Raw genomic sequence first — 11651 nt, 5'->3', positions numbered from 1 at the left:
TTTCCTACTATATCGCTCCAGAACCTATACTGTGCTGCCAGCTGCAAAAGTCACAAAAGAAACATTTTTGGTAACATTACAACGTATAACCACAATGTTGTAATGGTGACTCACAAATGCAAGCTGTTAATGTTGTAATAAGACAACCTCAGCAAGCTCTCAGTAGGCAGCATGTGCTCAGAACTTCAGCTTTTAAATATCAAATAAAAATAATGTTTCTGTTCGGTCTTAAAGACTGGCCCAAGTAAAAAGAAAGAATTGTCCTTGTACAGTACCTTTCACAACCTTGGGACATCCAAGAGTGCTTTACAGCCAATGAAGTACTTGTGCAAGTGTAATCTCCGTTATAACGTAGGAAACCCAGCAGTCAAATTGCACACAGCAAGTTCCCATTAACAGCAATGAGGTAATGACCAATCTGTTTTTAGTGACGTTGGTGATGAGGGATAAACATTGGCCAGGACACCAGGGAGAGCTCTCCTGCTCTTCTTTGAACAGTGGCATGGGATCATTTACATTCACTTGAGAGGGCAGACGGGGCCTCAGTTTAACATCTCATCTGAAAAACAGCACCTCCGACAGTGCAGCACTGAAGTGTTAGCCTAGATTTTATGCTCAAGTCCCTGGAGTGGGGCTTGAATCCACAGCCTTCCTGCCCTCAAAGGCAAGAGTGCTATCGCTGAACCATGTAGGTCAAACTTCGACATAGACTGGAAAAATTTAGCGACAGTGGTGGGTCCAGAGTTGATTAGATCCATCCATAATAATTGCATAAACTGATGATTTTCAGCACTGTTTCTGCCCAAGTGAACACAAGTTGGAATGTTCACACTAGTGACTAGTCAGGTTTCTTACACGAACGCAATTTTTTATCCCCTTCCTTACCACCAGCCCAAAAAATGGAACATTTTCACCAAACTGACCAAATGGCGTGACAAGCCTCAAGTTTATTTTTAGTCAATACTGCGAATGTTCTCCCACATTTCCCTTTAACGAGAAAGCTAATCGAAATGGTGGGTAAAAGAAAGCACAGAAACAAGTGAACCCATTGAATTGCGTTCATGCCTCACCATTGAATCATAAAATCTTACAGCACAGAAGGAGGCCATTCGGCCCATCATGCCTGTGCCAGTGCTTTGAACGAGCTATGCAAGTTAGTCCCACACCCAGCTTTTTCCCAATAACCCTGCAAATTCATCCTCTTCAAGTACATGTCCAATTGCCCTTTGGAAGTTCCTATGGAGCATTCTTCCACCACCCTTTCAGGTAGTGCGTTCCAGATCCTAACAGCCATCTACCCAAATTATTACAATTATCAAGGGCAGTATCCTATAGAGAGAGGATATGAGTATAACACAAGATATTACATGAGTCAAAAAGTCATGGTTTGAAGATCCACTTCAGAGACTTGAGCACATAATCTAGTTGACACTCCAGTGCAGTAGTGCAGGAGTGCTGCACTGTCGGAGGAGCTGTCTTTCAGGTGAGACATTAAACCGAGACCCCAGCTGCCCACTCAGGTAGCAAAAGATCACATGGCATTATTGGAAGAAGTGCAGGAAAGTTCTACAAATAAAGTTTCACTACAACCAAGTATAAAATACGGATAAAACAATAAAAATACTAACTTTACATACACAGTTATTGTAATAAAACCTATTGTCAAAAATTCTATTAACAACCTCAAATGAACCTTTCAAATGATCCAAAATTACATTTTTGTAGCCTCTAAAACTATAAGCAGTCTTACCAAAAAGCACAAATGATTCATCTTCCTCATGGACATTGCAGTACAACTGAGTCAGTGTTCTCCCTCTCAGCCTTGGCTCAGAGATAACGCACGCCTCTGAATCAGAAGGTTGTAGGCTCAGGCTCCCACTCAGGGGACTGTAAAAGATCCCACGATACTATTTGAAAAAAAGCGTGAGGTTTCTCCCCATGACCTGTTTCTCTTAAAAACAGCTTATGTGGTCATTATCGCATTACTGTTTGTGGGCCCTTGTTATACATAAATTGGCTGCCATGTTTCCCTACGTTACAACAGTGACAACATTTCAAAAGTACTTCATTGTCTGTGAAGCGCTTTGGAGCGTCATGAGGATGTCAAAAGCGCTATATAAATGCAAGTTCCTTCTTCCCCTCCGCTGCACCCACAGAAGCCTCCTCATCATTTTGCTGTTTCTTCCTACTATTTTCAGGGTTAATAACCTAACAATGGTATGAGAGTTATTCTACAGTGAAGGTGATCACCGAGGATGGGAATTGTACAGCAGAGTATTTCAGGCGTACAAGTGTCCCCCACACCCTGCTGTGAAAAATGTCCGGAAAAAAAGTCTTATATTGCAAATAAGGAACAAATTGGAGGTTCACGTACCTTTGCCCTTGTTTGAATACTTGAGTGGTCCACTTCCACTCAGCGAACTAAAATGCTTCAGACTATCAGTATACTGGCAGCATTTCAAAATGACATGCAGATGGTATCTGCTGATCTCAGCCACATCACAAGGACGAAATCTGCAATGTAATCACTGCTCTTCGCCAGGCCATGAAGAACAGCAAATGCAACTTTAGCACCAGAAGCTGCACTTGCAGTTTGCAAAAAGGAACGCTCGATATAATTAAATCGAACCTATCTGAAAACAATAAAACGTACCTCTCAGTGATTTCCTCAGTGACTCTGGTTGTCCCAGAATTCTGGCATGAATCAAGCCGCCCGATAGAACGGTCACAATGTGTGTTGCCATTTTTCAGCTGGGCTGGCAGCCAGACGACAAGCCTCAGGAAAAGCATTTTCCGAATGGAAGTGGGGCATGGAGCAAAACCTCACACTGTGGCCATAGCGACCAGTAGACAGGGGTTTGCCTGTCCTACTTTGGTTGCAGGTTCCGTTCCCCTAATTGCAAAAACACGGCGAAAGATCATTGGAAATAATATCAGAGTTTCGCATTATTGCCATCCCATTGTGCCGTGACAGCTAAAGCAGTTGTCAATTGAAGTCACTGAAGAACAGAAGAAGGCAGTTCTAATCATTAGTTCCTTCTTCAATCCGCAATATCACTGCAATGAATACAGTTCCAAAGGTTAATAAAAGTTTAGCCATTTGAAAGGCTTCTGTATGGCATTCTCTTTAAGTGACGTGTCATCTGAAGATTAAATAGCAGGAGCTTGTACTATTTCTAGACTTTCTGCGTTGCTAACTTCACCACACTTCCAATTTATTCCAACAAATCATTGTTCAAGAACTTCAAATGCTTATTTAACTTTCCTAGTGGAACTAGCCTGCAATAAAGAAGGTCAGTAAGGCATCTGGATACTTTCTTCTTTTCACTAAATATTCTATCTACCCACGATCATTATGACGTTTCTATATATATATATCTCTGCATTATAAGAGGCTGAGATGATCTACTCAGATTTCAGTGCGAGTAAGGGTATCTAACTGAAAATGCTTCCAAATTGGACCTAATCCAGTACAACAGTGTGATCTGTCTTACAGTCAGACATAAGATTGGCAAGTGGAGTGGGCAGTCTACTTGTTGAATAACACAATACTTCCTTTCTACTTTAGTACTTAAAATTACTAGTGGAACTTCAGGAGATATTCCCACGTAATTTAAACAGGCATTCCCACACAATTTTAGGAACATTTAAAGATGAATCTTCCAGAAATTGAATTCCAGGAACTTGAGCATAAAATCTAGGCTAACACTTCAGTGCTACACTATTGGAAGTGCTGTCTTTCAGATGAGATGTTAAACTGAGGCCCCGTCTGCCCTTTCAAGTAAATATAAATGATCCCATGGCACTATTCAAAGAAGAGCAGGAGAGCGCTCCCTGATGTCCTGGCCAATATTTATTCCTCATCACCAACGTCACTAAAAACAGATTATCTGTTCATTACCTCATTGCTGTTAATGGGAACTTGCTGTGTGCAATTCAGCTGCTGGGTTTCCTACATTAACTCACAGTGCCGCTACCATGATATTTCCTTATGAAAAAGACAAAGAAACATTAGGGACAGGGAGAGCGGAGCGCTCAGGAATGCACAGAAGATCAGCCATGTGTGATTTTCTGATAGGCAATTTTGGGGTTAAGTGAAGCTGTGCTACCAGTGATGACCTCATTCAAAATGAGATACTTATTTAAATTACATCCCTCACTTTAATTCCCAACAGCAGGTGAGGGGCAGCAGGCTAAGTGTTACTTGCTTATTTTATATGGGTGCGTCCAGTAATCTGGGCCTGGCTATGTTGCTACATCAGGCAGTCAGCAGTTCACACCTGTATCACGCAAGTGTGGGCTCAATTTTGCCCAGGAGTTGCTGTTTTTTTTGGAGTAGGCTGCTATTTCTGGCGTAACTTAAAAATCCCCAGTTTCCCCAATCAATTTGCACCAGCGTAACTCACTTAGTTATGTTTTTTTTAGGTTATTTTTTTTTTCTGAAAAGGGGGCATTACCAGCCACCTACGCCAGTTCTGCCTATTTAGGCAAATTTGGCCAGCTAATAGTTACTCCATTTCTACTTAGGCCAGCGTATGTGGCCACTTCAGAAAAGCCTTCCCATTTGGCCTGGGATAGGGGTGGAAAGCGGAGAGGACCTGGACCTGAACCAACCAAGCCTTACCGTTAGCAATGTTTGCAAACAAAAACTACGAACAATTCCATAAGAAATAAAAAATCAATTCCTACCTTCATCTTCAAATTGCAATTCATCTTTCTGCACACAGCCCAGGAAAGCAAAGTGCCGGTGCGGGAGGCCACTCGGCCTGGGCTAGGGGCAGGACAACGCACCGGGAGGCCACTCGGCCTGGGCTAGGAGCGGGAGCGAGCAAACTGGCCGGCAGCGGGGCCCACAGAATGGCTGCAATTCAACGGAGAGGCTGCAATTCAACGGAAAGGCTCAAGAAGGGGGAGGAGGAGGGAGAGAGAGGTCACAAGACTCAAGAGGGGGGAGGAAGAGAGTAGAGGACAAAAGACCTTTGGGTATGGTCCATCCATACAGATCTTGGGAGGGAGAGAGAGAGAGAGGACTGTGAACCTGTGCTGCCTGCTTTCCTGCCGTTTTGACCTTCTTTGAAAGTTTAAGTATGGGGGCAATACTGACAATGCCATACCTTGTGCGAGTGTTCTGCATCATGGTGCTATGTAAGAGCCAATTGATTAGAGCTCATCACATCAGGAACATCAGAGCCCATAGGCTGCTGGACAGGAGGCCTTAACAACCGCGGCAATTTCGAGTCAGGTGCCCGTACCTGCACCTGAGTGATGCAGAATGTGTCAGAAGGCTGCATTTCCACAGAGAAGTTGTCCGTGAGATCTGTGAGTTGCTGAGACCAGACCTGCAGCCGAGAAGCGTCAGGTGGACTGCTTTGTCAGTTGAAGTGAAGGCTAAAGCTGCACTTTCATTCTATGCTTCCAGATCGTTTCAAGTTACAACTGGAGATGTGTGCGCCATCTCTCAACATGCAATACATGTCTCCATTCGCCAGGTCATGGCTGCACTGTATGCGTGGAGGAATGACTTCATCAAGTTCCCAATGACCGCCCAAGCAATCCATGACAGGGCTATGGGGTTCTCAAGGATTGCTGGCTTCCCAAAGGTACAGGGCTGTATTGATGTTATGCAAATCGCCTTGCGAGCACCTTTGGAGGATTCCGTTCACTTCAGGAATAGAAAAGGCTTCCACTCCGTGAATGTGCAGCTCGTGTGTGACAACATGCATCATATCATGTCAGTCGATGCGAGATACCCTGGCAGCACCCATGATGCGTTCATCCTACGCGACAGCGTTATATCTGACATGTTTGAGCAGCAGCCAGAAGAGCAGAGCTAGCTACTGGAAGACAAAAGGTAAGGCCTCGCCACCTGGCTCGTGACGCCCCTACGCATAACCCAGACGGAAGCTGACTATCAATACAACATGTCGCACATTACGACACGCAGCATCATAGAGAGGACCATTGGCATCTTGAAACAGCGTTTCCGATGCCTGGACCATTCCGGAGGCTACTTGCAACTCCCCTGAGATTGTCGGTCAGTTCACTGTTGTGTGCTGCATGCTGCATAACTTAGCGATCATGAGTCAGCAGCAGCTGGTAGTGGAAGAAGACCCGCCTATGGTGAGAGTGGCTGATGATAATAATGTGGACGATGCAGGTGATGAGCAGGAGGAGGAGGAGGAAGAGGACGACAAGGACGAGGAAGCCATGCAAGTGCCTGAGGCCGGAGCACGACGGCGATGAGGGCGGGCCATTGGGCTCCTTTAATGATTGCTCGAGCCTTGCACCAGCAGCTCATCCGTGAACGCTTTACTGATGCCTGAGGGCTCAGTGACAACTATTCCACATGGACATGATTACTGTTTGGAGCTGTTCCATAATGTTCTGTTGTGTTAATGGAACATGATTTAGTTTTAATATAAAATATATTTTATTCAAATGTTTACAATGTACTTAACTTTACTGTAATAAAATTATTCTTTTATCAAACTTTACTTTAATATGACTCTTTAAGATCAATTCAAAACTTTAAGATCACTTATAAACTTGTAAAGTTATATAACTTACAAAAAACTTTCAATTTGAAAACAGTTAAACAGTAACATCAACAACAACAACAACAACAGCAGCAGCAGCAGCAAAGAAAGGCTACACCCATCTCTCATCCCCCTTAGTCTAACACCGCCCGCTCTACTTGGACTCTCTACCACCCCTGCCTGCAGGCGGTGACACAGTAATTTTGGCTTGGTACCAAGCTTAGTCCTTCTAACATCTGGGTGAATGCACACTTCTTCATGGGCGGGGGGGGAGGGGGGGGCGCGGGGAGTCTGGTGGTTATGGAGGGCTTGGCTTGTGGCTCTTCAGAGGCTGGTGTGGGGATTGGAGTGGGAGTGGCAGTTGATACTGTCAGTGGGCGTGGGGTCAGGGTATGTTCCCTTATTGCAGCAGCTAAATCACACATGCCCTCCCTCATGCACCCTGAAAGTGTCTCAGTGGACTGAAACATTCCCTCCCTGATGGCCTGTGTCATTGCCAGTGTCGTCCTTTCCCCTACCTCTGACATTCCCTCCCTCGTGGACACTAGTCCCTCACTGATATTCCCAGACATTGTTCCCATTTCCCGTGTCATTACTGTTACTTCTCCCGACAGTCCCGCTACCTCATCACTCACCCCCACGGTGTCCAGGAGTGATTGGGTAAGGTCAATGCTCTCCACACTCAATGACACTATCTGAACTACATCTGTTGCATCCTGCATCTCAGGAGAGCGTGGTCGATTTCTCCTTCCCCTCACCCTGGGTATGCCTTGCGGCATCCCACTGGGAGCCGCAGCCTCGGACGGTGGGGCCCTGGGTGTTACTTGCTGCAGCCCACTGCTGGGACCCACAACTTCGGAATGTGTGAAACCATGGAATGCCCCACCAGAACTAAAACCACTAGTCACGGAAGGGGCTGTGAGCGGCATCTCCTCAAAAGTCAGTACAACAGTGATGTCTTCATCCATCTCCATCCCCTCCCCCTCCCTCTCACCCCATGTTGGTGTGGAGGGTTGGATTGGAAGATGTTCTCCTCTACAGCCTCGACCGCGTCTGAATCTTCTTCTGCATCTTCAGGATTGGCCTCAGGTTCTGCAAAATATAACAGGACAGTCAAATGGTTAGCAGCAGAGAAGGGGGCAGGATTGGTGGCATGAGTAGGCTCACACAGCGCAGGCCAGGCAGCAGGTTGATTTGAAGGGCCACGATGAATTTTCAGGGCTTACCCTCCCCCTTGAGTGTGGGTCCAGCTTGTGCAGTACTGATTGTTTTTCTCCAGGTAGGACCCATCAAAGCAGCGACCCTCTCTTCCAAGGGTGTCAGTGGATGCAGATTTGGCGGGCCTCCTCCTGTTCGAATTCTTTCTCTTTTGTTGTGGGACAATTTCGTCTGCAAAGATGAAAATGCAACTTTTTAGAAAGGGTATCTTTCTGTTAGGTGGGACATATACAGCTGGTCACATTTGCAATTACAATTACATTGAATAAATGAAAATATTATTTACACTAACTACTTGACCAAGGTCTTGTCACTTCTTTTTACACTGGCTTCCAGATCTCTTGGTGTTCACCACTGCGCAGTAATCTTCTGCAACTTGGTTCCAGCGTTTCTTCATTTCTTTTGGTGGCATTTTTAAGTGACCTCTGCTGGTATCCAGCTCCTGCCATCTGCTCTCAATGACATTACCTAGTGTCTCCACTTCTTCCAGCAAGAAATTCTTTGTCTTTGGTCCACGTTACTGCATTGCTGTATTGCTGCAGTTGCTCTCAGACACTCACAGCACTTTTCCAATGCTCTTAGACACACAGTACTGATTTTGCATTCGTCGCCAGTTGAAATTAAGTCAGCACCCTCCTTCAATGCAGATTGGCCCTGTGCTTTTGCTGTGGTGGTCTTCGCTGGACCACTCTCCATTCACACCTCTTGCAGCAGGACTTCCAACCCTTCAGGTGAAAAGTGAGCAGTGTTGCCTGCAGGTCTTCATTGTGACACATTGTTCCACTTTTCTCTCTTCACTGCAACTTAACCTTTAACGGACAGCTGCAGCCCTTTAAGAGCTGTTCCTTTACTGTATTTTCTAAATCCCAGCCATGTGTGCTACAAGTAAAACTCTCTGGCCAGGCCTTTCCTATGCTTTTAGAATATTCAAATTGTGGGGACCCCATCAGAAAGTTGGACCAGATCCACCCTCTCTGTTGCAAGTGCTGATGACCCTTTGTATTGGGTCAGTCCAGTTCCATTTTTCCCACCATGGAAAATCAGGGCTTATACATTTATTTATTTTAAAGCATCTGCATATGTTCACCAAAATGGCCCAATACATAAGGGATAACATTTAGACCCTTTCTATTGACCTACAACTCTCCGAGATCTCTGCGCTCCATCAATTCTGGCCTCTTGCGCATCTCCGATTTTAATCACTCCACCATTAGCGATCGGGCCTTCAGCTGCCAAGGTCCTAAGCTCTGAATTCTCTCCTTAAACCTCTTCACCTCTCTACCTCTCTCTCCTCCTTTAAGATGTTCTTTAAAACCTATCTCTTATATCTCCTTTTGTGGCTGGGTGTCAAATTTTGTTTGATAACGCTCCTGTGAAGCGTCTTGGGATGTTTTACTATGTTAAAGGTGCTATATAAATGCAAGTTGTTGTTGTTGACTTTTTGCTAACTTAAAGGAGTTTCACACAGCAAATGCTCCCAATACACCCTAGTCACATGATACAAGAGCAAGGATCAGAGGCTGGGTATTCTGCGGTGAGTGTCTCACCTCCAGACTCCCCAAAGCCTTTACACCATCTACAGGGCACAAGTCAGGAGTGTGATGGAATACTCTCCACTTGCCTGGATGAGTGCATCACCACCCAGGACAAAGCAGCCCACTTGATTGGCACCCTATCCAACACTTTAAACATTCACTCTCTCCACCACCGGCGCAACGTGGCTGCAATATGTGCCATCTACAAGATGAACTGCAGCAACTCACCAAGGCTTCTTCGGCAGCACCTTCCAAACCCACGACCTCTACCACCTAGAAGAACAAGGGCAGAAGGTGCATGGGAACACCACCACCTGCAAGTTTCCCACAAGTCACACATCATCCTGACTTGGAAATATATTGGCCGTTCTTTCATCGCCGCTGAGTCAAAATCCTGGAACTCCCTCCCTAACAGCACTGTGGGAGCACCTTCACCACACGGACTGCAGCAGTTCAAGAAGGGGGCTCACCACCACCTTCTCAAGGGCAATTAGGGATGGGCAATAAATGCCTTGCCAGCGATGCCCACATCCCAGGAATGCCCCCAGGCCCAAGGATTTTCCATCCACAATATCTCCTCTGCTTGCAAGACATGATGGGACATGATAATAAAAAGGGACTCAGAGTGAAAGAGGGCCCAGAGGTTACAAGCCCTTGACTCCAGATAAGGATATTGGTGCCTTTATGGACATTGTGAAAGTAGGAAAAGATGAAGCCAAAGGCTTACTCAAGGGTTAGTGTCATCCTGCTGTTGTTATGTCTTATCCCTCACTCACTGACAGAAAAACATACACACAATCCCAGAACTCAGCAGTATTGCAAAGCAAGCTCTGTTTGGATCCAGCATCCTAACAAATGTTCCTCTTCGCTAATTGTAAGCCTGCAAGAGTCACCTGCCTGCACAGCCAATGGCCCCAAACAAGTAAGCACCTCATAGTGTTCTGTCATTCACACCAATGTTTGCAAACTCTAACGCAATAAAACAGCTGCAGAAAACCAGGTCAGTAATTCTCCATGTTGCCCAAAATCAACAGGAAGCAGACACATTTGTGGCTTTGCTGCTTTCCTTGATCATCTCACTTTCTGCCCCATATCACCAGTCTTCTCCAGAAACACGTACAGAATTTCAACATCTATCAAGGGAAAAACCTGTTTCCAGACCAATCTCACCTTTAATGGTGTAAATCTTGTTGAATTTTTGGTTGCATTTTGTCATCATTTAAACAAAACTAGAATTTATAGGTATCTATAACAAAACAGAAGATAAGGGGGATACAACAATCAAACTCCATTGTTCCACAGTTCAACTTAAAAGCACTAGATCACTCAATTGGAAGCACTACCATATCGTCCATTATCAGAAACCTAAGTACAGAAATTGATGGCCAACCACAGACTTTGAAGCACTGGACAAAGGAATGTTATTTCTAGAGTATTGACGATGGTGCATCTATCAGTATGGCCACATATAAACGGCTGGACCAAGTCCGTGATAAGAAACAAACCTGCCATGTATAGATTCTGGAATGAGTGAAAGCAATGGCCCCACATGGAACTCAGGCTGACATGTGACTTCTGGAAAAATGGTAGGTAATATTAAAACAATTTGTATGAGGGCCATCATGGTTTAGTGATTTAATAAATGTAAACATCAGCCATCTCAATGCTGTTGGCCTCTGTAATGTATGCACCTGTGAGTATGCACACAGGTTTGTAGAGCTGTTGCTATCTCTGGTTTTACTGCCCAAAAAAACCCCAAAAAACACAAAAAAATACAAAAATCACAAAAAAAACCAACAAAAACAAAACAAAAACAAAGGGCATGTGAAAAGTGTTTAGAGTGTCCCCCAGATCGTGGGGCACTTGACTTAAATGTTTCATTTTGTCCGATCAAAAGAGTTGTAGAGCTGTTGCCAAGCCCCGAAGCCTCCCTCGGGAGCCGGCACCTCACAACTTGAGGCTCCTCCGGAAATCCCCTCCGTGCCTTTCAGTTCTGCGCGGAGGGGTTTCCTGTACAGGCTGCTCCTGCACACTCTCCACATTGCCATCCTCATCTGCCGTCCGGACACGCCATGGCGCACCATCTTGCCGTCCGGAGGAGGCAGGGGTCCCCGATGGAGTGCACTCTACGCGGGAGTCCTCCCACTATTTATCGGGGACTTGCCTGGAGGGTGATGCACGGAGCAGTCCCGTGCATAAAAATTTTTAAGCTGGTTCACGGGCTCCCAGGCTGCCTGTAATTTCTGCGGTCTGGAAGAGTCCGTGTTCCATGTTTTTATGGAGTGTGCGAGGTTGCAGCCCCTGTTCCATTATTTAAAGGGGCTGCTCCTCAATTTCTGGTTGCACTTCAGTCCCACACTCC

The sequence above is a fragment of the Pristiophorus japonicus genome, chromosome 15 (genome assembly GCF_044704955.1).
Source record: "Pristiophorus japonicus isolate sPriJap1 chromosome 15, sPriJap1.hap1, whole genome shotgun sequence".
Lineage (NCBI taxonomy): Eukaryota > Metazoa > Chordata > Chondrichthyes > Pristiophoridae > Pristiophorus > Pristiophorus japonicus.
This window is presented reverse-complemented; position numbering follows the sequence as displayed.